Here is a 27707-nt window from a genome sequence, read left to right as displayed (position 1 = left end):
AACAAAGCAGGTAATATCATAATACCACTTCAAGACATACTTTTGGGCAGTTATAATATAAACAGCCTGGTACAGGAACAAAAAGAGATAATGTAAACCAATGGAACAGAATAGAAACCCCAGAAGTGAACTGACGCATCTACAACCAACTAACATTAGAGTAAGGAACTAAAATCATTCACTGGAGAAAGGACTGTCTCTTTAACAAATTGTATTGGGAGAATTTTATCTCTGAATACTGAAGTATGAGACAAGACTCCTTCCATACACATTATACAAAAATCAACTAAAAATGGATCAAAGACCTAAGTCTATGGCCTTATACCATTAAATTACTATAATAAAACTGCAGAAATTCTGCAGATATTGGCACAGGGAATGACTTCTTGGAAAAGATCCCAGAATCACAGGCAATCAAAGAAAGAATAGACAAAAGGTATTGCATCAACCAAGAAACATCTTCACTGCAAAAGAAACACTCAACAAAGTAAAGAAGCAACTGACAGAATGGGAGAAAATATTTGCAAACTATGCAACTGATAAAGCATTAATATCCAGAATCTATAAAGAGTTCAAGAAATTAAACAAAAATAAAACAAAAATTCCAGTTAAGAAATGGGCAAAGGTAATGAACAGATATTTTTCAAAGGGTGAATTACAAATGGCCAACAGACACATGACCACTAAAAATCAGGTAAATGCAAATAAAAACCACAATGAAGTTTTGTCTCACCCTACTTAGAATGACTATCACCCCCCAAAATAATTTTGGAGACAATGTGGAGAAAAAAGATACCCTAATATATTGTTGATGAGAATGTAAACTAGTACAACCATTATGAAAGACAGTATGGAGATTCCTCAGAGATCTGAAAATAGATCTACAGTAGGATCCAGCGATCACACTCCAGGGAATTTACCCAAAGGAAAAGAGTTATTTGTACCCTCATGTATATGGCAGCTCAGTTCTCAACAGCTAAGACATGGAATCAAATCAGATGTCCATCGACTGATAACTGGATAAAGAATATATGGTAAATATACCTTATGGAATACTACAATACTATGCAGTCATAAAAATCAATGAAATCCTGTCTTTTGCAACAAAACTGATATAACTAGAAACCATTATTACTCAAATAAGCCAGTCTAAAAAAGGCAAATATGTTTTTTTCTTATATGTGGTAGTTAATAGTGAATACAAAAAATGTATAAGAATGAAGCTGACATCTTATGATTTGATTATTGTGTACTGCCTTGTCTATAGTCCTGTGGAACAGTGGTACTTCTACATTTTACTTGCTAAACACTATGGTTAGTGGTGCTTTAAGTCTGTGATTATAAAGTAAGTTGAAATTGTTGTTAGAAAGCTTCTAAAAAATAAAGAAAGGAAGTAAGAGAGTTGAGGGAGGGAGGGAAGTATGGTTATTTTAGAATTATATCTATGAAATATCCAAAATCTGTTCTTTTTATATCAATACAAATTTTTAAAAAGGTAATAATGCTGAACCATTTGAATTATTACAAAAAACATGAACTGTCCCCTAACATTACATACAAACACTATGACAAAATGAATCATGTGTGAGAAAAAAATACAAGGATTCAAGAAGAAACATAGGAGGCTATCTTTATGAACTTCCAGGGTTTTGAAGATGGAAACATAGAGCTTATTACAAATGAAACTGATTATATACTGGACTTTAACAGCCCTACAAAGTCTGTTCTTTGAAGAATATGAAGGAATCAAAAATATAAGACAATGGGAGAAAATAATTGATTATCTAATAAAGGATTTGTATGCAACGATTATAAGGAACTCTGCTTAAAAAAGGCAAATGAGTCAATATTTTAAGTGCTGAAGTATTCTAGCGGATACTCCACCAATGAGGACATAAAAATTTCAAAGAATTGGATTGTTTATTGTATTGCTTTTGAATTTTTTGAGGTCCTTATATATTCTCGATATGAATCCTTTGTCAGATGTATAGTTTTCAAATATTGTCTCCCATTTGGTCAGTTGTCTCTTCACCTGACATTTGCAACAAAAGAGATAGACCTGGATGATCTACAATATGCTAAGTGTAAATAAGCCAGAGCAAAATAATACCATATATTTTCTTTCATATGTGGAGGTTAATACACATAGAGTATAAAAACTGTGTGGATGTCAGATTATCTGGTAAAATACAATGGTAAATATTGTCTTCATTAATCATACCATCTACATAACAACATACCCTTCTTTTCTCACTTAATGATCACTGTCATGAATTCCACATAATGTGTTAATAACATCTTTATTTTGAGGAAAAATACTTTATGTTTATGTATATAATATCTTCATATGAAGTGAATATGGCAAAATGTTAAGAATTATTGAATCTTAAAATATAAACACAATTTTACAATTTCAGCTAAGCACAAAAAACATGCTTACCATCATTAGCCATCAGAAAAATACAAATCAAAATACAATGGATATGTCTACTCTTAAAAGTAGTCTTCAAAAAGTTTGTGTCAGGGGTCGCATTGTGGCATAGTGGGTTAAGCAAATATATTTCTTTAAGTTCATGTCAAATACATGGTACAAAAAAAAACTATGCATGGATTTGAATTTCTTTCTCCAGCAAAATAAGCTTATCTTTAATTTTTGTTAAAAATTTACCAAAGAAAATATGTGAAGTAGTACTCAATGAGTTCCCACATATCTTTCACCACATTCCCCCATTAACATCTCATATTTGTCACAATTAATGAGCCACACCCAGCTTTCCCTATCTATTCTTTTTTTTATTTTTATTTTTTTTATTTTTTGATAGAGTGGACAGTGACAGAGAGAGACAGAGAGAAAAGTCTTCCTTTTGCATTTGGTTCACCCTCCAATAGCCGCCGCAGCCGGCGCGCTGCAGCCGGCGCACCATGCTGATCCGATGGCAGGAGCCAGGTACTTATCCTGGTCTCCCATGGGGTGCAGGGCCCAAGGACTTGGGCCATCCTCCACTGCACTCCCTGGCCACAGCAGAGAGCTGGCCTGGAAGAGGGGCAACCGGGACAGAATCCGGCGCCCTGACCGGGACTAGAACCCGGTGTGCCGGTGCCGCAAGGCAGAGGATTAGCCTAGTGAGCCACGGCGCCGGCCATTCCCTATCTATTCTTTATGCTCTTACCCCTTCCAGCCTCAAGTAATCAACATTCTGTGTTCAGATTTTTCAACAGATTTTTTTGTATATTCTAGGTAATGCCCTTGACACATACATGCATGACATATATTTTTCCTTCAGTTTGTATTATGACTTTTTCACACTAATATTCTTATAAACAGAATTTTAATGGAGTCCAATTATCTTCTGTTTTATGGTTGGTTATTTGGTTAACCTCAAGGTCATAATATATTATGTTATGCCTTATAAGCTTTATATCTTTAGATTCTATAGGTAGGTTTATAAACCATCTTTATGAGTAGTTATATTCTATATGTGGTCTGGGAAAGGGACAGTTTTCCAGAGTTATTTAAGTACCATATGCTATTCTGTTCTATTGATCTAGTTGTCTATCCTTATATCAATATCACTTTATCTTGATTACCACATTTTTATAAGTTTTGAAGTTACATAGAATAAATAATCCAACTTTATTTTTGTAGACAGATTTAGATATTTTATGTTCTTTGCAATTCCACATATATTTTAGATTTTACATTTAATCAACCTTTCCATTAAAGCTTATTAGTATTATGACTGAAATTTCATTTAATCTATAGATTGATTTGTGGAGAATGACAGTTTAAAATATTGAATCTTCCAATCTACATACATTTCATTTCTTGATATATGTAGGTCTTCCATACTTTGCCTCAACAGATATCTTTTGTTTAGTCTTAAATATTTCAAAGTTTTGATGGTACTGCAAATTGTATTTTTTGTTTCCAATTGCTTGGAATATTTTCAATATTTGTCCTTTACCTTATATTATTTGTACTGTTGTACATTATCAATCTTTTCATACATGTTAGGTGGACAGAAAACTTGATGAGTAGTTGAATGTCTGAAAAATGGTTTTATTAATTTCTCATGGCTGATGGATGATTTAATACAATTTTGCTAAAAATATTGAAGGCAAGTACCAAAACCTTCTGAATATCCATTTTTGCTCATAGAGATATAGTATGCTAGTATTTTTGCTGTTTGTTCATAGTGGAAGTTTTAAAGGATCTTTTAGTATGTTTCTTTTATACTTAGTTGGCAGCAATTTCACAATTATGTTTTTAGTGATGGGTCTTATTTCCCACACATCTTGCCTGGCTTTCAATGGGCCTTTTCAGGATAAAGACACATGTCTTTCTTCAGGTTTGGAAAATTTTATTTCTTTAGAGTTTCATCTTTTTTATTTTAATAATTCTCTCTGACACATTTATTAGATTTTATGCACATTGAATTAATTTCCTATCTTTATTCTCATAAATTTCTGTCTCTGAATATTTTCTTTTGACTCTGTAAAATTCCCTTGATACCATCTTTCATATGCATTTTATACTTAGTATCATATTTATTTAATAATTTATTCCTTTGTTCTCACTCATAGCACCATATCCTTATGTTATTTCTGCAATATATTCTTGAAACTTTTAGAGCACTCATATGATATATATATATATATATATAATTCCATATGTATATTTTGTACAGATTAATATATTTATTTTTCCAGGGGTAAATATTCCATCTATTTACTTTGTTTCACTTATGTGAACCTGGATTTTTAGATATCTAGGATTCCTCTGGTGTCTATCTGTGTTTAGGAAAGAAGGATAGTTTTTTTCATGTAGGAAGTTAGGATGGACTTCCTTTGTATTTGTAGAGTTTCCTTTTCCTTAATAGGTTTATCTAGTGGAAGAGCTGATTCCAATCTTTCTTTTTTTTTTTTTTTTTGGAAAGGCAGAGTGGACAGTGAGAGAGAGAGACAGAGAGAAAGGTCTTCCTTTGCCGTTGGTTCACCCTCCAATGGCCACCACGGCCGGCGCGCTGTGACTGGCACACCGCGCTGATCCGATGGCAGGAGCCAGGTACTTATCCTGGTCTCCCATGGGGTGCAGGGCCCAAGCACCTGGGCCATCCTCCACTGCACTCCCTGGCCACAGCAGAGAGCTGGCCTGGAAGAGGGGCAACCGGGACAGAATCTGGCGCCCCTACCGGGACTAGAACCCGGTGTGCCGGCGCCGCAAGGCGGAGGATTAGCCTAGTGAGCCGCAGCGCCGGCTCCAATCTTTCTTTATATCAGCAAATCATGCATACAGATGGGCTTTGCTTTAAAATGTGCGTGTGTGAATCTAGCAGCCAGAATACACACAACCGAAACACTCATGCTAAAAAAAAAAAAAAAAAAAAAAAAAAAAAAATTTTTTTTTTCCCCTGAGTTATCAATACCCACACTAGGAGCCTTAATTCTCCACAGGCAGAAATACTTATAGCGTAAAACTTGATTTTTTTTCTTGAGGTTTATACACAGTATACAAAAGAAATTGTCACATAAGCTAATTTACACTGATTTTCTGTAGATAACACTTCAATGAGTTATCATCATTTGTGTCCCCTAACTATTCCTAATCTTTACAATACTGAATTTAATTTTGGACCAACTCTGTGGTTTTGCCTCTAAGGAATAAATGTTCCAATCTTTGCTTTTACCTTATCATTTGTCAGTTTCTGGGTTAAACATTCATCTATATTTATTCACTGATAGGACCTAAATAGTCAAGTTGTATTTTTAGGTTTTTGAAATTCATTAAGATCTGCCTAATGTTATTCTCACATCAATAATATTAAGACATATATTTTCATTATATTCTCTCTATATATTTATTTATTCAATTTTTACTGTAATTTCAATGGATCTTCAGCAGAACAAGGAAGCAAACATAGTATCTGTTTTTAATCTTGTACCAGAAGCCTACATAATACTTACATTGATATATAAGAAGGTACATAAGCCAAATTAAAAGGCAATGATTTAGAAACTAAGCACTAATAATATGTGGGTATTTTGATTTTCATATCTTTGTATCTTAATACTACTACTAATTGCTAGTATTTTCTGTAATTAATATCTGCTAGATTGTGTTCTATCTTATTTTGTTGCTTGTACGGACTCATTTAATTGCTACGATAACTCTATGAGGTTGCTAGTATTATAATCACAATTTTAGGTATGGATAAATGTATGCAGAAAGGTCATGGCTTACCTAGAGATTCATAGTAGTAAATGGTTCTGTTGGAATTCAAATTCCATACAGTCAGGCTATAGATTCTGGATTTAACAACTTCAAAATAAATCACTTATTGTACTTTGTGCATTCAAAAACTTTTGTGACTTTGATTTTATTTCATAATATTTTGTATTCTATTTAATTTTTCACAATTTTTAATAAAATTCACCAAACCAAACTCTAAAATTCATTTTGTTGTCTTAAACTAACTTTGGAATTTCCAGAGAGTGCTTAGGAGTCAGAAATAAATGCATCATGCTATTTTGATTTGTTAAATTATATAAGAAGCTTTTTCAAATAAGAAATGATGTTTGATCTTCTTTGAGTTACATTTGTATTGATATTTTGTTTGTATGTGTTCCAAAAATTGTATGAGATCCCTAAAAATCTGATATGTCTCAGTATAACACTATAACTCATGATTACAGTTATTATGTAACATTAGTGTATGCCACAAAAAATAATACTATCATCAAGAAGAACAAAACAATTACATGAGTTTTTACAGATTTAAGTCAATACATTGCTGATTCTTTTTATATTTTGCTTTGCAGAGTTGAGACAAGGTGCTTTTTTGAAATATCTACATATGTCAGTGATTTGGTAAGTAAGATATTACTTTTGAAAACAACTAAAATATACATATATATGAAAGTACTTATAATAGCTTATGGCAAAAGGAATTAAAAGAAAAGTTTCTGTTGATGCAAAAATTGTTTTGAAATTCACATTTTTCATAATATGTACTTTCCATATAAATTCTAAGTAAAAAATGGGCAGAAAATATGAACGTTTCACAGAAGTATATTAAAATGTTAAAGCATTATTGTATTAAATATGTTTGATCTTTTCAGTATCAAATAGTTACAAATTAAAATAGCAATTGTACATCTTTTTAGGCTATCAAATTATCATGGATTAATACATAGCAGTATTACTTAAAAGGCAAATAAATTAGTACAATCATATATTGCTTGTAAAATTGAAAAATATTTTTCTGAAAATATATTTTTACCTCCTTTCTACAGCCTTCAGACACTTCTATTTATTTTTCTAGGAATCTCTCCAACCTTTCAGAAAATAGGAAAATATTTATATATAAATTATCAATATTAGTACTATCATAATTATAAAAAATAATTCAAATGACACATTATCATTCATTCAAATATTCATTCACAATTGTTGAGCACCCATGACATGCTAGGTGCTTTTTGATATTTCAGAAAAACGGAGGCAACGAGATAACTAAAATCACTTCTTTCAAAGCGTTAACATATTACGGTAAGAAGAAAGGCAATAAAGAAAATATCATAGTGCTATAACTAGTACTCAAACAATATTTTATACTTTGTGTTTCTGTGTGGGTGCAAACTGTTGAAAGCTTTACTTAATATATGCTAAACTGATCTTGTGTATATAAAGAGAATTGAAAATGAATCGATGTGAATGGAAAGGGAGAGGGAGCAGTAGAGGGGAGGGTTGCCGGTGGGAGGGAAGTTATGCGGGGGGGAAGCCATTGTAATCCATAAGCTGCACTTTGGAAATTTATATTCATTAAATAAAAGTTTAAAAAAAGAAAAAAATCAAATATGATAAATATTATAAGGAATAAAACATGAAGTGACAGAAACTGCAGGCTAGTGTTACATAGTTAGGGGTGGCATTATAAAAAGCGGGATCTGAGGGAAGAGTCTTCTGCATTGAAGTAAAAGCTCCGAGACATAAAAAAATATTGTTTAGCTCTGTACTTAGATGTAAAAAAAAGAGAATTGATTCTAGGCAATCAGCCAGAGAGAGAGAGCAGGATTTACATGGGACCTTTTAGGCCACTCTTAGGAATTTGAATTTTATTGTAAATGTGATGAGATGTAGTTGAAAGATCTTGAACAGAATATAACATAAACTGATTGCATTATAATCATTTTGGCTGCTTTTAGAAAAATAGATTATATGGAAAGAAAATTTTAAAATCCTCATGTAATTGTGAATAGCAAATATTACAGATATATTAGAATTAGAAAATATTTGTTTAGGTGAAGTTAATTTTATGTACAAAATATATGCAATAGTTCAAGATATTTGGGAAACTTTCAAATACAGATAGTAAATTTTGAATTACAAATGCATACCTTACAGATCTCAATTGTTAAAAACTTTGGTGTTTTAGCATATTTTTCTTCAAAATTTATGTCACAATTTTTGCTGGTTTATATACATTACTTTTTTGTTAATATTATGAAATAAGATCTTTTCAGTAATATTCCATTGGTCACTATACTATATTGCTAAATTAATGATAATTTTATGCAGTGACCCTGATAATTTACCTTATTTATTCTATAGCTTTTCAGACTATTCTTTCGGATTTGCTAGGCAGATGACTAACCATCTCATCTTAAAAGTTCAGTTTCTTTTTTCACTTCAGAGTCGTTTATTATTAATTTTCCTTTTTTACATTGTTCCATTTCTAGTTCTATACTTCACTTGTATTAGTATCTTATTTCTCATATTTCTTGTGATATCCACTTTTTTTTAAAAAAGATTAGTCTGTTTATTTGAAAGCCAGAGTTATATATAGAGAGAGTAACAGAGGGTGAGAGAGACATCATCCATCCATTGGTTCAGACAACAAATGGCCACAATGGCCAGGGCTGGGCCAGGCCAAAGCCAGGAGCCAGAAGCTTCATCCAGGTCTCCCACATGTGTACAGGGGTAAAAGGATTAGAGCTATTTTACACTGTTCTTCTAAGGCCATTAGCAGGGAGCTGGATCAGAAATAGAGTAGCCAGGACACAAACCAATACCCATAAGTGATGCCAGTGTTATAGGCAGCAGCTTTACTCCCTAGGCCACAACACTGGCCCATCATTTTCTTATAATTTTATTGTAGTGTTCCATAGTACCAATGCCATCTCACTAGTCAAAGCGATCAATTTAGGTTCACAATTGATTATAATGATAGGATTAAGAGTCAAAGGGATCACATAAACAAGACTAGTGTCTACTAATACTAACTGATAGAATTAAAAAGGAGAGAACAGTCCAACATTGGAAGTGGGATACACAACAGACTCCTAGAATGGCAGATGTCCTAAACAGCACTCTGGCCTCAGAATCAGCCCTTAAGGCATTCGGATCTGACTGAAGAGCCCATGAGAGTATTTTATGCATGGAAAGCCAAGACACTCTGGCAAAATACACACACACACACACACACACACACACAAAAGAACCACAAACCTAAATGAAAGATCTCTGTGAGTGAGATCCCAGTGGAAAGAACGGACCATAAAAGAAGGAGGTAACTTTCTCTGAAGGGAGGAGAGAACTTTCAATTTGACTATGACCTTATCTAAATAAGATCAGAGTTGTCAAACTCAAGAGGCTTCCATAGCCTTGGCAGTTCATGACAAGAGTCTCGAGTGGTTACTGACGCCATAAACAAGAGTGTCAAATTGTTAAGTCAACAACAGGAGTCACTGTGCACTTACTCCCCATGTAGGATCTCTGTCCTTAATGTGTTGTACAATGTGAATTAATGCTATAACTAGTACTCAAACAGTACTTTACACTTTGTGTTTCTGTGTGGGTGCAAACTGTTGAAATCTTTACTTAATATATATTAAATTGATCTTCTGTATATATAGATAATTGCAAATGAATCTTGATGTGAATGGAATGGTAGAGGGAGCAGGAGATGTGATGGTTGTGGGTGGGAGAGAAGTTATGGGGGGTAAAAAGCCACTGTAATCCAACAGCTGTACTTTGGAAATTTATATTTGTTAAATAAATGTTAAAAGAAATATTAGGCAGATTATTGAATGGCACCAATGGAAAAATAACTGAACTAACTTTACTGTGTTGTTATATTTTATTTATTTATCTTCAATTTTTTTATTTATTTAAAGAGGCAGAGAGAACTTCTATTTACTGGTTCATTTCCTGCATGCTCACATCAGCTAGGGTTGAGCCATGACCTGAGAACTCAATAAGTGTTTCCCACGCAGATGGCAGGAACCCACACACTTCGGCCATCATCTGCAGCCTCCAAGGAGAGAAGGCAGAAGAGCTAAGACTTTAATCAGGTATTCTAGCATGGGATGCACGGATCCCAAGTGGCATCTTTACCACTACCCTCAACTTTTAATCTGGTGATAAGGAGATAAATACGTACATGGACATCCATAGATGTTCATCCACAAATATGAGAAATCAATACTTCACCTAAATTTAGAAACACTTTTTTGGGAATTTTGCATATAGTAAAATTCATTTGAAATCTCTATATTGACCAATTGACCTCTAACACTAAATTTACTCCTTAATAACAGTGAAACTTAAAACAAGTTAATTTATTTTTGTAGGCATAATTTTCTTCATCTTTAATGGGATTCATTTTCATCCTTTTTCTTCTAATATAAATCGATACCTACTAAATGCAAGCAGTGTGCCCATGGCATATTTTTTATTTTTTATTTATTGATTATCTGAAGCATGGAGTGAAAAAGAGACTGGTGGGGGGAAGAGAATGAATGAATGAGAATCTTTCATTTTCTGGTTTACTCCTCAAATGTCTGCAACAGCCAAGAATGAGCCAGGACAAAGCAGGAGCTAGTAACACTACCAGGTCTCACACATGGGTGTTAAGAGCCCAAATACTTAGGCCATTTCTACCGCCTTCCATGTACAATAGCAGGAAGTTTGATTGGAAGCAAAACAGTTGTACCTTGAACGCTCACTCTGATATGGGAATGTTGGCATAGCAGGAGGCTGCTTAACCCATTGGAACACAATGCATAAATTACATAATTTAAACTTTATAACTCAGTGAAATAGGATTTATCATCCTCGTTTTACAAGTAAGGCAACAGCTATTTTACAGTCAAGTATTTCAAGACATCCAATATTTTAATTTAAAAGCTATTAGGTGAAGAAAAACGTCTCTAGAACTTATTTAAGTAAATGAATTTTAAAAGATACTGCAGTTTAGGTTCAAGCCAATTCTATCATACTGTTAGAGTATCAGTTCTTGCTACTGTAGCATGCAGTTCTAAGAGGCAGCTGAATTATCAATTTTCCCTTTTCCAAAAGTTGAACAATCCTGATAAAAAAGTTACTGAGATTTAAAATTCTGTGATTTTAAACTGAATACCGATTAATCTTACACCTTCCTCATACAAAGACTGTTTTAGGCTGTTATAAATAATAGAAACTTTTACCATACAGTTCTAGAGGCTGAGAAGTGCAAGATCAAGGCATCAGCTTATTCAATGACTATGGAAGACTTGTTTTCTATTTAAACATGTCACCTCTTGCGATGTCATCAAGTGACAGAGGGATTAAAAAGGGCAAAAGGGATTAATAGACCCCTCAAACCCTGTTGTAAAGGTATTAATACCAATCATGAGGGCATAGGCCTCATGTCCTATGCACTTTTTAAATGTCCCACCTTTTAATAGTATGGCATTAGGGATTAAGTTTCAACATGAGTTCCCAGGGAGTACAAACATTCAAACCACAGGAAATGTTCTCTGGCCACAGTTCATTGAATCACATGACAGAAAGAATGTAGCTTAGTAAAAATATCTGAGAATGCACTTCAAACTTTCAAATGGTTGGGAAATCAGAGAGCTTATAGAAGATGATCATTAGAGAGCTGAAATATTTTTTCAGATGACCTAAAATCAACTAAGTGCTAAATAAAGATAATAAATCTCAGGAAATATACTTTAAATGAAATCCCCTGTAGCAACACAGTAGGAGAGAAAGGGGAACAAATTGATGGCAATATGCAACTTCAGGTTTGGCAAGGTATTGAAAGCAACCTGGGTTGTAGAAACAAATCAATCTTACAATTAGTATGTTACATTTTGTCATAATGATCAATGCTAAGGTTTCTCATTTTGCAAAAAAAATTGAGAAAAATTTATAATAACTGTTAGTATACAAATAATGTATTTATTAGAATAATAATTATCATATTTCAGGAACCTGTGTGGTATTCCTCAAAACATACTGAATAATGGAAATTAATTTTAACACAATTTTTGGTAATTGCAGTTCTTTATTATTTTCTTGAAGACAAGTTAGAGCTTTCACTGTATCTTTATTTTGGAGTGTCATTTTGCTTATTTAGGAAAATATCACCTGCCAATAATGTTTTCCTCGAACAGTGGTGGTTGTGGGAAAAGAACTCCAGTTACAAAAACAAAAGCTGTTCAAGAGGAAGTTAGAGTCAACATTGCTGTACATAAGAGTTTCTTTGGTAGACATTAGAATCACATAGAATATGAAAAAAACATTCTAATGCTCAGAATGCAGATAACACAAATCAATTCAGAATTTCTGAGGTATGGCTGATGTGGTGTAGTAAGTTAAGCCACTGCCTGAAATGCTGGAGTCCCATATGGGTGCTCTTTTGAGTCTTGGCTGGCCCACTTCTAATCCAGCACCTTGCTAATGGTGCCTGCGAAAACAGTGGAAGATGGCCTAAATCCTTGGGTCCCTTCACCCATGTGGGAGACATGGAAGAAGCTCTTGGCTCCTGGCTTTGAACTGGCCCAGCCCTGGCCATTCAGGCCATTTGGGGAGTGAGCCAGAAGATGGAAGACTTTTCTCTGTATTTCCCTCCCTCCCTGTAATTCTGCCTGCCAAATAAATGAAATAAATCTTAAAAAAGACTCTCTGAGGGAAACATTCAATCATCAACACTTTTTAAATAAGTTGTTTTGCTTTACACTATGCATTCAAGGTTAAGAACAGTTGCTTCAGACAGGTACAATCGGCTTTATTTGCTTCCCCAGGGTCCAACTCCCAACAATGTAACACATTATGCACATAAAGGAGGTGTTTTTACTCATGCCTGAGAGCTGTGTTGTCTCAGTTCCTAGTCTATTTTAATAAATAAATAAGGTGATTTTTGAGGATATATAATTTGCCTCATCTTTAAGATTCTAAAGGGGATATAATAGAACTTGAATTATTTCATGCTTGTGACCTGATTTCAGAAGCAAAATTGCACACATGATAACACTGAAGAAAAATGAAGATAGTAGATGAAGATTTCTCAATTGGGTAGCACTCATCAGATGTCTATAAGTACACAGAAAAAGGGAGAGATCCTCTTGACCTGTTGTAGCTGGATGTTTTGGATACAATTAGAAATTTGAAAGGTCTTTGGAGGACAAATGCAAAATAGTTAAGTGAATAGGACAGAAGCATATTATCTCCAGTCTTGTAGATACAATCTAAGGTTTCATTTGCTACAGCTCTGCTGCTAAAAGCAAATATACTTGTAGAAATTTTAGTTTCCAAAATCACTTCAGTAGCAGGAAAATTATGGAGTGCATACTTTATCTTTCCAGGTGATTATTGATAGGTACTCATTGCACTGAACATACACTATTCTCTAATTTGCTCTCCACATTTCAGTAGCTTCTAGCTGCCTTGTTCTTATCTTCAGTAAATCTTTTTTTTATAGTTTGAAAATTTTAATTATAATTAAACTTTACTAAAAATATAAATTTAGAATACATGAAAGATTTCAATTATGAGTCTAAATTGTCTTATATACAATGCTTTACAATAACATTCTTCAATGAGAATTTAAAAATCATCAAGGAAATATTACAAAGGAACAAAAAATAACAAGGGTAAAATGACACTTCAGATACTACATGAGACATAATTAATTTTTCCATTAAGTTTAGCTAAACAAGTATACAGTTATATTTTTAATTAATTAATTTATGAGGCAGAGAGACAGAGAGCTCCCATTTGCTGGTTCACTCCCTGAATGACTCGAACAACTAGGGCTGGATGGGTCAAAGCCAGGAGCCAGGACCACAGCCTAGGTCTCCCTCACCGGTGGCAAGGACCCAACTCTGGAGCCATTATGTGCTGCCTCCCAACTTAACCACTAGGTGAAATGCTCACCTCATATAGTAACATTTAAATAGATTCATTTGCTTTGTACAAAAGAAACACCCTAACACAGTAGAGTTCTCATAACGCCTTGGCAAACACCAATTTGATGTTCTAGGATTTTAATGTGTTGTTAACAAATTTTCAAACTCAGGCAAGTTTGGAAATGTCTTCATACTGAATTCCTTCAACTCTTCATCCTTTTAAAGGTCCTGTTTCAATGACAATAGTAGCTGAAAAAGTCTTTTCATTGATGGATTCCAGGATCCCTTCATTTCCTCTGTAGCCTCCATTTAAAACCAGAATTTTTTTTTCCTGGTGCTGGAATTACTGTCTCTAAATGAGTCTGGTCGAGTTTCAGCTTGTCTCCAGAATCAATCATCTTTACAACAGCTGTATACTTGTCAATTACCTCCTTAACAATACCCTTTTTCTTATGATATTTCTCTCCAAGTTTCTTGGTTATAATTTTCACAATGATTTCAGGCTGTAGCCAGTAGTCTGTTCGGGCGGTTCCTTTCTTTTCCTCTTCAATCTCCATGATTTCATCAAGCGCAGATTTCTTTTTCTTCTTTTCTTTGGCCTGAGCTGAGCTCTGGGAAGATTCTTTTCGTTTCACTGCTGCTGCACTCCCTAATGTCTGCAGTGCACTCGGCCCCAAGGATCTTGGTTTGGAAGTATCTTCAGTAAATCTTAACAAATCTACTATTTACCAAGTCTCTGCAAAAAAGTCTTACACTGAGAGAATGTAATGGGTATATAAACTCTTTAACTTGTAATTATGAACCTCAATATCTTATAATACGGTAGTCTTTGGGGCTCACTTTTACTTAAACTATAATTAAAAGAGCAATTCACAAGTTTGATATAATAAACAATCTATGTAAAGGCCACCAATCCTGAAAGAATATGAGCTTCCCTCTTGTCTGTCCATACCACTACATATCCTCGGGAATTTGTTTAATTACAGTAAAGACTTTCAGCATGAATAAGTACCATAAATGCCTACATATCGTGCAAAATGATAACCAAGGACCAGAAAGAATTGCCATACATGATTTATGACTAAGGACTAGCTGGATCTTTAGGAAGGATAAAACTCATTTTGTACAGTCCTTCTGTTTACTGAGTTTGTCCTTCATGTATGATGCTTCCTCAAGCTGTGTATACTGAAAAGCCAAAGTGTTCACAGAACTGAGTCATCAGCATTACTAACATATGTCATCAGTCTGCTTAGAGAACACAGTTAGCCCTGATCTCTTTTGATATTATCAACTATGAGTTTGGAAACCATCAAGGCAGAACTTAGAAAGAGCATTCACAGAATTAGCCAGAAGAAGAAATGAGTCCATTGCCTGTGAGAAAAGGAGGTTAATCTGACGATATACAGGTAAAAAAAAGGGGTGGGGTGGGTAGAAATGGAGACAAATTTAAAAAATCTGCTTATGAAGAAGATATATTTATTCTTTAGCTACTATTCCCACTCCAAAACCAAAGAATAATTAATTAATTGCATTATAATTGAGCAAGAAAATAGCATAAATCAGAAGATATATTTTTATAACATTGAGTCATGTATTTGAAAGGCAGAGTTACAGACAAGACAGAGAGCGAGAGAGAGCAAGAGAGAGAGAGAGATCTTCCATCTGCTGGTTCACTCCTTATATGGCCACAATGTTCAAAGCTGGGCCAGACCAAATAAATGAGAGTCTGGAAGCCATCCTGGTCTCTCACGTGGGCACAGGGGTACAAGGACTTGGGCCATCTTTCCCTGCTTTCCCAGATACATTAGCATGGTACTTGATTGGAAGCAGAGCAGCTGGGACTCTAACCAGTGCCCATGTCAAATGCTGGCCCACTGAGCCACAGTACTGGTCCCATGAATAATATATTTTTAAAGGACTGTCATAAGGTATATTTGGAACAGGTTGGAGGTTGTACTATTCTCTTTCAGGATAATATTTTAAATGTGGGTTTAGAAATATAGTTGGAGTCCTTAGAAATTTCTATAATTTTATGTTAACAGATCAGTAATTCAGAAAACTGTTAATGTCACTAAAAATAGCAGAGCAATAATTGCAAGGATCCATGCTTTAAGCTGGCAAAAACTGTTAGAATCAAATTTTGAAGAACTTTGAGATCTTTTCAAAAAGTAAAATAACCAGGGGAAGACTTGCTAAAGAAAGCAGCTTTTCTTTTACGGTAAGAGAATATTTTAAATCGGCCACTTACCATCTCCCATACTCCAAAGAAGTAGCAGCCATGAGGACAATAGCCATTGAAAAGAAAGAAAAATGGACCTTACTCTGCAAGATTTCTTGTTGTGGGTTTTATGCTGGGTAGGGACTCTGACAAGGACTGGGTCAAAGACTTCCCTTATAGATATTATACTTGATGAATTAATTCATTTATTAAAGGACAAACGTTGCATGGCTCCATTTATATGAGGTACAAAGATTAGGCAAATTCATAGAGATAGAAAGTAGAATGGTGGTTGCCAAGGACTGGGAGAGTAGAAAGTGGGGAGTTGTTTAATTGGCTCAAAGTTTCTGTTTGGGAAGATGAAAAGGTTCTGGAAATGATGGAAATGAACAAAAATTGAACGTACTTGTTTTAATTATAAAGCATGATCTTATTTTCTTATATTTTGATTTTAATTGAATACTTATATATTTATGGGGTACAATGTGAGGTTTATATATAAGCATTATGGAATTATTAAACCCATCTATTTAACATATTCATGACTTCACATATCACTTTTTGAGTGAATACTTTTGAAATATGACATGCATAATTATTAAGAGTTATCACATTGTGTCTTAGATCTCAAAAACTTATAAAACGTACTGAACTGAAGCTTAGTATTCTTTTATCAACATCTCCTCATTCCTTACTCTTCCTCACCAACATCACTGTCCTGACGAAGCTTTCTAATCTCTAGTTCTATAAGTTCAAATTTTGATTTCCACAGAGATGAGATCATGTATTTGTCTATGTCTGGATTATTTCACTTAGCACAATGATATATAAGAACATCCATATTGGTACAAATGACATAATTTCCTGCTTATTTTTTTTGACAGGCAGAGTTAGACAGTGAGAGAGAGAGAGAGACAGAGAGAAAGCTCTTCCCTTTTCCGTTGGTTCACCCCCAAAGTGGCCGCTACAGCTGGCACTTTGCAGGCTGGCACACTGCACCAATCCAAAGCCAGGAACCAGGTGCTTCCTCCTGGTCTCCCATGGGGTGCAGGGCCCAAGCACTTGGGCCATCCTCCACTGCACTCCCTGGCCACAGCAGAGAGCTGGACTGGAAGAGGAACAACAGGAACAGAATCCAGCGCCCAGACTGGGACTAGAACCCGGGGTGCCGGCACTGCAGGTGGAGGATTAGCTTAGTGAGCCGCGGCGCCAGCAATTTCCTGCTTTTTAAAGCTAAATTATAACCCGTTGTGTGTGTGTGTGTGTGAGAGAGAGACATTTTCTTTATTCAATCATTGATGAATATTATGGCTGATTCCATGTTTTGGCAATTATAGAAGTTAGTTGAAGGATTAAATTTTTTAACTTTTATTTAGTAAGTATAATTTTCCAAAGTACAGTTTATGGATTACAATGGCTTCCCCTCCCCCCATAACTTGCCTCCCACCCGCACCCCTCCCATCTCCCACTCCCTCTCCCATTCCATTCACATCAAGATTCATTTTCAATTATCTTTATATACAGAAGATCGATTTAGTATATACTAAGTAAAGATTTCATCAGTTTGCACCCTCTCCCGCTCCCTCTCCCATTCCATTCACATCAAGATTCATTTTCAATTATCTTTATATACAGAAGATCGATTTAGTATATACTAAGTAAAGATTTCATCAGTTTGCACCCACATAGAACATAAAGTGTAAACTACTGTTTCAGTACTAGTTGTAGCATTAATTCACATTGGACAACACATTAAGGACTGAGATCCCACATAAGGAGTAAGTACACAGTGACTACTGTTGTTGACTTAACAATTTGACACTCTTGTTTATGGAGTCAGAAATCTCCCTAGGCTCTAGTCATGTTTCCAAGGCTATGGAAGCCTCTTCAGTTTGCTGACTTCGATCTTATTTAGACAAGGTCATCGTCAAAGTGGAAGTTCTCTCCTCCCTTCAGAGAAAGTTACCTCCTTCTTAATGGCCCGTTCTTTCCACTGGGATCTTACTCGCAGAGACCTTTCACTCTTTTTTTTTTTTTTCAGAGTGTCTTGGCTTTCCATGCCTAAAATACTCTCATGGGCTCTTCTTAAATTATATATATACATAATATATATTATATGTATAATATATATTATATATGTGTGTGCGTGTGTATATATATATATACATATAAATTATCTCAACAGTAAATGCATTTGACAAAATTTAGCATGTGGTGCCAGCACTGTGATGTAATGGGTTAAGCTCTAATATGCAATGCTTGACACCCCATATGAGTGCTGGTTCATGTCCCAGATGCTCCACTTCCAATCCAGCTCCAATTGATGACTTGGGAAATCAGTAGAAGATGGCCCAAGTGTTTGGGCCCCTGCCACCCATGTGGGAGACCAAGATGAAGGTCCTTACTCCTGATTTTGGCCTGGCCAGCCCTAGCCATTGCAGCCATCTGGGAGTAAACAGGAAGATGGAAGATCTGTTTCTCCCTCTCTGTTTATCCCTCGCTTTGTAACTCTTTCTAATAAATAATAAACAAAAATTATCATGTATTCATGATAAAACATCTTAATAAATTACACATAGAAGAAAAGTGCCTCTATAACTAGTACTCAAACCGTATTTTTCACTTTATGTTTCTGTGTGGGAGCAAACTGTTGAAATCTTTACTTAATGTATGCTAAACTGATCTTCTGTATATAAAGAGAATCGAAAATGAATCTTGATGTGAATGGAAGGGGAGAGGGAGTGGATAAGGGGAGGGTTGCGGGTGGGAGGGACGTTATGGGGGGAAAGCCATTGTAATCCATATTCTGTACTTTGGAAATTTATATTCATTAAATAAAAGTTAAAAAAAAGAAAAGTGCCTCAATACAATAAAGGCCATACATGAGAAGTTCACAGCCAACATCACACTCAGTGGTGAAAAGTTGAAAACTTTTCCTGTAAGATGAGGAAAAAAACAGCATGTTTAGTATCACAACTTCTACCAACATAAAAATGGAAGTCATAGCTAGAGCAATTATGTCAGAAAAGTAAATATAAAGCATCCAAATATGAAAGTAAGAATCAAAATTTTCTATGTTTGCTGATGATATGATCTTATATATAGAAAACTCTAAAGATTCTACTTTGAGGACTGATAAATTTAGGAAAGATGTAAGATACAAATTCAACATATAAAAATCACCAGCATTTCTACACCCAAACGAGGAACTATATAAAAAAGAAATTAAGAAAATCATTTACAATATCAAAAAATACTTAAGAGGTACAATTGTAAAACACTAATCAAAGAGATCCAAGACACAAATTAATTTAAAAACACATGTTCTTGAGTTGAAAAAATTAGCATTGTTACAATGTCCATGTTACCCAGAGCAATCTAAAGATTCAGTTCAATCCTTAACAAAATTCTGATGTAAATTTTCAAAGATAGGAAAAACATATGGAATCATCAGCAACTCTGAATTGCCAAGCTATTCTGAGGAAAAAGAATATAGAGGCACAATGCTGCCTGATTTCAAAATATATTACAAGCTATGCAATGAAAACAGCATGTTACTGGCATCAAAACAGCTACACTGACCAATAAAACTGGATGGAAAGTGTAGAAATAAAACCACACATGTACAGTCAATTGAATTTCAACAATGATACAAAGAATACACAATGGGGTAAAGAAAGTCCTCTCTGTAAACAGTGTCATGAAAACTGGACATTCATGTGCAGAAGGAAATGGCCCCTTCTCTCAGTGAATACACAAACTTCAACTGACAATGCCTTAAAGACTTATAGCTCAGACTGGAAACTGTAAAGTTACTAGAAGAAAACAAGAGAAATAATCCACTACATTGGTCTGGGCAATGACATGTGACATACGGCCCCAAAAGTACAGGCAAAAAAGTGATATACAAACAAATGGGATTATATTGAATTTGAAGTTTCTGTATGGCAAAGGAAGAAGCACAGTGAGGAGATATCCATAGACTTGGAGAAAATATTTGCAGACCATGTATCTGATAAAGGGTTAATATTCAAAATAAAGAATTATCACAGAATTCAATAGACCACAAAATAATATGATTAAAACTGGCAAAGGACCTCAACAGACATTATTCAAAAGAAGACATACCTATGGTCAACAGGTATGTGAAGAGATGTTTAGTATTTTTTATTATCAGGGAAATGCATATTAAAACTAGAATGAGGTATTACTTTGCCTGTTAAAATGGTTTTATCTAAAAGACAAAATATAACAAATGCTGGTGAGGTTGTGGAAAACATGAAATCCATGTACACGCTTGATGGGAATATAAAATAGTATAGTCATCACGATTTTGATTTTATATTCAAAGGAATTGAAATGATGACACCATAAGAGATCTGTATTCCTATATTTATTGCAACATTACTCACAATATGAATATATTTAATGCCATACAACTGTACTTTTAAAATGGTTGAAAATAACTATTATTATGTATATTTTATCACAATTTAAAATAAAATTAAAAATATTTAAAATAAGCTTACTCTATCCTTGGTATATGAATCAAATGCATATTTGTTGTTTTATATTTCATCCCTTTCCATATTTTTTTGACAGGCAGAGTTAGACAGTGAGAGAGAGAGAGAGACAGAAAGAAAGGTCTTCCTTTTTCCCTTGGTTCACCCCCAAGTGGCTGCTAGGGTCGGCAGGTTGCAGCCGGCACGCTGTGCTGATCCGAAGCCAGGAGCCAGGTGCTTCTTCCTGGTCTCCATGCGGGTGCAGGGCCCAAAGACCTGCGCCATCCCCCACTGCACTCCTGGGCCACAGCAGAGAGCTGACCTGGAAGAGGAACAACCGGGACAGACAGCACCCCGACCGGGACTAGAACCCGGGGTGCCTGCACCACAGGCGGAGGATTAGCGTAGTAAGCCTCAGCGCTGGCCTCTTTCCATATTTATTTCAATCCAGTTTACAAGTTTTACTATCTTCTTCTTTTATTATCTTCTCTAAATGAATGTATATATCATTATATATCTACTTTTGGTGTTTCTTGTTTTCTAACAAGTAGTGGCAATAGGTTTTATTTGGGTAAAATTTTACTAAAACTCAGATTTTATTTTCAATATTAATTTCAAAATAATTAAAGATATCACTCTGAAGTAGTTAACATAAAATTAATTACTGTGACAAAAAATCTCAATATTTCCAATTAGGCATCATAGAATTTTATTCTTCATTCATGTAACTTTCCAATGTGGGTCAATATTTATAGTTATCAAGTGGTTTCTTTTTTTTTTTTTTTTTTTTTGACAGGCAGAGTGGACAGTGAGAGAGAGACAGAGAGAGAAAGGTCTTCCTTTGCCGTTGGTTCACCCTCCAATGGCCGCCGCTGCAGCCGGCGCACCGCGCTGATCCTGGCAGGAGCCAGGATCCAGGTGCTTTTCCTGGTCTCCCATGGGGTGCAGGGCCCAAGCACCTGGGCCATCCTCCACTGCACTCCCTGGCCATAGCAGAGAGCTGGCCTGGAAGAGGGGCAACCGGGACAGAATCCGGCGCCCCAACCGGGACTAGAACCCGGTGTGCCGGCGCCGCAAGGTGGAGGATTAGCCTATTGAGCCACGGCGCCGGCTAAGTGGTTTCTTCTATGAATAAGTTCTAACTTTCAACTCACTTACAGTTGTGGTGTTGCTCTCTGCTTAGCAGTAATGTGAATGGTTTTACCAGAACTTTTGCATAATATGGTCCTAATTTTGTATCTCTTTCCTGTGCATCTATTATGTGAAGTTTATGATCCTCACCATGAATATTTTGAAAGTGAAATATAATAGACTGTGCTTGCATTTAATGAAAAAAAAAGACAACTGGGTTTATGTTTCTTGAGCTAGAAATTTAATATTTATATTTTATTTGTATTCTTAACATGAATTTCAGTCATTTCATGTAATAAGCAAGGTATAAAATAATACCTGATGTATGGTTGCAAGAACACTTATCTCCCAGTTTCTCTTTTAATACATGTTTGTTATGATTTTTATTATGCATTTATACAATAATATCTATGTAAATATGTACCCACTAAGATTCCATTTCTCAGAGTGGGCATTTAGCACAGTTGTTAAGTCTCTGTTTGGGATGCCTATATCCCATGTTAGAGTTCCTAGGTTGAAGCCCCAGCTCCCCTTGAAGTTCTAGCTCCTTGCTAATGCATATCCTGGGAGACAGCAGCAATGGCTCAAGAAGTTAAGTCATCACCACCCACTTGGAGAGCTGGACTGAGTTCCTGGTTCCTGGCTTTGGCTTGGTCCAACCCCAGCTATTGCTGGCATTTGGGGAGTAAACCAGCAAGATCTCTTTCTGCCTCTCTTTCCCTCCTGCTCCACATCTCTGCATCTCAAATAATAAATTTTGATATTTCAATTTGTAAACACTGATCTATAACTAGTAACTTTTTTTCAATACTCAATAATTTATTAAAGTTTCCAAATTTACTCAACCTTTATTCTCTCTGGTAAGGTTCATTTTTCAAGATTCTAAGATCATTTTGGATTGAATCCCCAGTATTGCTCATAAAGATACATACTTCTAGAGAGAATGAACAGCTAGAAGTTATGTGATGGAAGGCAAGGAAGGAAGGATAGATCTCAATCACATACTACACTAGAAAACCAGTCATTTCAAATTGTAGTCAAATTGCAACAGTAAAATGTAAAGAAAATACTCTAAAATGTGCACAAGAAAAAATCCAGATTAGTTTCAGAGGATCTTCAATTAGATTTAGAGCTGATTTTTCATGAGAAACTCTATGGCTAGGAGTGAATGGAGAGTAAAAGTCCAAGTCTTAACAAAAATGTTAATCCAGAATATTGTACCCTGCAAAACTCTCATTTATGAATTAAAGTGAAATAAAGACCTTCCATAACAAACAGATATTGAAAGAATTTTCAACACTCATTCAGCCTTACAGATGATGCTACACACAGAAACACAGAAATGCAGTCATCATTATGAAAGAATGTGAAGCCAGAAAAACTCCTAGTAAAATTACAAAGTAGTTACAAAGCAAACAATAGGAATATTTATGAAAAAAGGTAGGAACATGTTGTTACTTATCAATAATAAGATTGAATGTAAATGGCCTAAATTCTCCAATTAATACAGACTGGCTGAATAGATTAAAAACAAGACCCTATTCACTACCTAGAAGAAACATATATCACCAACAAAGAAACACAGTGACTCAAAGAGGAAGGATGGAAAAGGATATCCCATGCTAATGGAAAGCAAAAACAAGCAGGTGTAAAAACTTAAAAGAGAAAAAGAAGGGTATTATATAATGACTAAGAGAACAATTCAACAGGGAGGTTTGACTATAATAAAGAGATATACACCCAATTCCAGGGAGCATTTTAAATAAAAAATAAATGTTAATTGATCCAAAGGGAGACATATACTCCAAGACAATAGGGAGAGTTGAATACTCTACTTTTATCAAAAGTCAGATCGACAAAACAGAAAATCAAAAAAGGAAAAATAGAGCTAATCTATACTACGGACCAAATGGACCTAACTGATATCTACATAACATTTCATCACAGAACTGAAGAACATACATATCTTTTCACCAGTGCATGGTACTTCTCTAGGATAGAACATATGCTAGGCCATAAAGTAAATCTTGGCATATTAAAAAATAATTGAAACCATACTATGCATCTTCTCTTAGAACAGTGGAATGAAGCTGAAAATCAACAACTTAAGAAACTCCAGAAAAGATGCAAACACAGGGAAGCTGAACAGCATGCTCCTGAATGAACAGTTGGTCACAGAACAAATCAAAAGGGAAACAAAAATTTCCTGGGGAACCGGTGCTGTAGTGTAATGGGTAAAGCTGCCGTCTGCAGTGCCAGCATCCCATATGGGTGTGGGTTGGAGTCCTGGATGCTCCACTTATGATCCAGTTCTCTGCTATAATCTGGGAAAGCATTAGGAGATGGCTCAAGTCCTTGGGTCTCTGAACCCACGTGGGAGACCTGGAAAAAACTCCTGACTTCAGATCAGCTCAGTTCAAGCCATTGTGGGCATTTGAGGAGTGACCCAGCAGATGGAAAACTCTCTCCCTCACACCTTTTCTCCCTCTCTCCTTCCCTCCTTCCCCCATGTTATTGCCTGTGACTTTGCCTTTCAAATCTATAAATAAATCTTTAAAACAGATTCCTGGAAAGGAATGAAGATGACAACACAACCTATGGTATATAGCAGAAGCAGTGTGAAGAAGGAAGTTTGTAGCAATCAGTGTCTCCATCAACAAATTGGAAAGTTGTCAAATAAGTTATATAGCAATGCATATCCAGAAACTCCGAAACTGTAAATAAAACAAACACAAAATTAGGAGGAGGGAATAAATATTTAAAATTATAGAAAAAATAAAGAAAATTAAAATAAAAAAGTAAAAATGATCAGTGAAGTGAAAAGCTGGTATTTTGTAACCATTGGCCCAACAAACAAAAAAGAGGTAGAAGATCCAAATTAATGAAATTGGAGATGAACTAGGAGATGTAACCGCGGTTACTACAGATAGTAAAAGGAATCATCAGAAATTATCACTAACTGCTATATGCCAACATTTGGGAAATCAAGAAGAAATGCATAGGTTCTTGAACACATACAATACACTAAAGCTGATGAGTGAAGATAATGAAAACCTAAACAAACCAAAAACCAAGACTGAGATTGAATAAGTAATAAAGAACCTCTCAAAAAGGAAAAGCACAGGACAGATGGCTTCACTGCTGAATTCTACCAGACATTTAAAGAAGTAATCCCATCTCTTCTCAAAATATTCAAAAATATTGAAAGGTAGGTAATCCTCTTAATCTCCTTCAATGAGGCCAGTATCACCTTAATTCCAAAATTAGTGTGTTGGATTCCAGTATTATGAAATTACAATAAAGGAAGAGAACCACAGACCAATATCACTGATGAACATACATGCAATAGTCTTCAACAAAATATTAGCTAATGAAATCCAATAACATGTCAGAAAGATCATTAACCTGGACCAAGAGGGATTTATTCCTGGTATATAGGGATGGTTCAACATATACAAATCAATAATTGTGATGCATCACATTAACAAATTGAAGAATAAAAACCATTTGATTATCTAAATTGATGCAGAAAAAAGCATTTGATAAAATAAAACATCCTTTGATGATAAAAACCTTAAATTGGATGTGGAAGGAACATTCTTCAACATAATCAAGGCAATTTATGACAACCCCATGGCCAGCATCATATTGAATGGGGGGAAAGTGGCAAGTATTCTTCCTAAGAATCAAAACAGAAATGTTAACAATTGCTATTGAATATATTCCTGGAAATTTTAGCCAGAGCCATTAGGCAAGAAAAAGAAATCAAAGGGATATACACTGGAAGCAAGAAATCAAATTATCCCTGTTTGCTGATGTCTTGATCCTAAATATAGGGGAACCAAAGACTCCATTAACAGTCTATTGGAACTCATAAGTGAGTTTGGTAAAGTGGCAGGATATAAATTTAACACAAGAAATATCAATAGCCTTTGTATACACAGATAATGCCATGGCTGAGAATGAACTTGTAAGATCAATCCCATTCACAACAGCTACAAACATTTTTAAACCCTTTGGAATAAGTTTAACCAAGGAAGTAAAAGAACATAGAAGAAGATAGAAAAAAACGGAAATTCTTCCATGTTTGTGGATTAAAGAACTAATGTCATCAAAATGTTCACGCAATTCAAAGCCATTTATAGATGCAATCCCAATCAATATTCCATTGATATTCTCATATCTAGAATAAATGATGATAAAATAATATGGAAACACAAGAGACTCCGATTAGGTAAAGCAATCTTAAACAACAAAAACAAAGCTGAGGGCATCACAATACCAGATTTCAAGATATACCACAGTACAGTTAAAATTAAAAAGCCTGGTACTGGTACAAAAACAGACATGTAGACAAATGGAACAGAAGAGAAATTCCAGAAATCAATCTACACATATACAACAAAGCAATCTTTGATAAAGAGCTTAAATCAATACCTGGAGAAAACACTGTCTCTTCAACAATAGTTCAGGGAAAAGTGGACATCAATGTGAAGAAGTATGAAACAAGACACCTACCTTTCATCTTGTACAACAATCAACTCAAAAGGTAGCAAGGATCTAAATCTATGAACTGATACCATCAAATTACTAGAAAAGATCATTGGGGGAACTTCTGCAAGACATTGACATAGGCAAAGGAATCTTGGAAAAGATCCAAAATCATAGACAATCAAAACAAAAATTGACAAATGAGATTACATCAAACAGAGAAGCTTCTGCACTGCAAAGTAAACACTCAGCAAAGTGAAGAAGCAGCCAACAGAATGTGAGAAAATATTTGCAAACTATGCAGCTGATAAAGGTTTTCTACCCAAAATCTATAAGCTCAAGAAACTCAACAACAAGAAAACATGGGCAAAGGGTGCTGGCACTGTTGCCTAGTGGGTAAAACTGCTGCCTTAAGTGCTGGCATCCCATATGGGTGCCAGTTTAATACTGGCTGCTTCACTTTGATTCAGCTATCTGCTACTGACTGGGAAAACAGTGGAAGATGTCCCAAGTCCTTGGGCCCCTGCATCCATGAGAGAGACCCTGAGGAAGCTCTTGGCTCCTGGCTTTGGATTGGCCCAGTTCCAGCCGTTTAGAACATTTGAAGAGTGTACCAGCTGATGAAAGACATCTCTCTCTGTGTGTATATATATATACACACAGAGATATATATACATATATATATATATATATCTTTCTCTCCACCTCTGCCTCTGCCACTCTGTAACTATGCCTTTCAAATAAATAAATCTTAAAAAAACACAAATGAGCAAAGGACTTGAACATGCATTTTTCAAAAGAGAAAATTCAAATGGCCAACAAACACAGGAAAACATGCTGAGGATCAACAGCCGTCAGGGAATTGACAAATTAAAAACACAAAGAGGTTGCACTTCACCCCATTTGAGTTCTTCTCACATGGAAATCAACAAAAAATACATTTTGGGGAGGATGTGGGGAAAAAGGAACTCTGATCCACTGTTGGTGGAAATGTAAACTAGTGCAGCTATTGTGGAAGACAATATAGTGATGCCTTACAAAACTGAAAATGGATCTACTATATGACCCAGCAATTCTAATCCTGGGAATTTACCCAAACAAAATAAAATCAGCATATGAAAGAGTTATCCATGCTCTCATGTTTATTACATCTCAGTTAACAATAGATAAAATATACAATCAACCATGGT

The 27707-nt window shown here is 35.1% G+C and overlaps 1 pseudogene; it reads right to left on the bottom strand.

Moving 5' to 3' along the window:
- Positions 1–13736: 13736 nt before the first annotated feature.
- Positions 13737–27707, bottom strand: part of LOC138847562 (DNA/RNA-binding protein KIN17 pseudogene) — a 126300-nt pseudogene continuing 112329 nt past the window's right edge.

The sequence above is a fragment of the Oryctolagus cuniculus genome, chromosome X (genome assembly GCF_051225735.1).
Source record: "Oryctolagus cuniculus isolate XC-2025 breed Fujian yellow rabbit chromosome X, ASM5122573v1, whole genome shotgun sequence".
Taxonomy (NCBI): domain Eukaryota; kingdom Metazoa; phylum Chordata; class Mammalia; order Lagomorpha; family Leporidae; genus Oryctolagus; species Oryctolagus cuniculus.
This window is presented reverse-complemented; position numbering and strand designations above follow the sequence as displayed.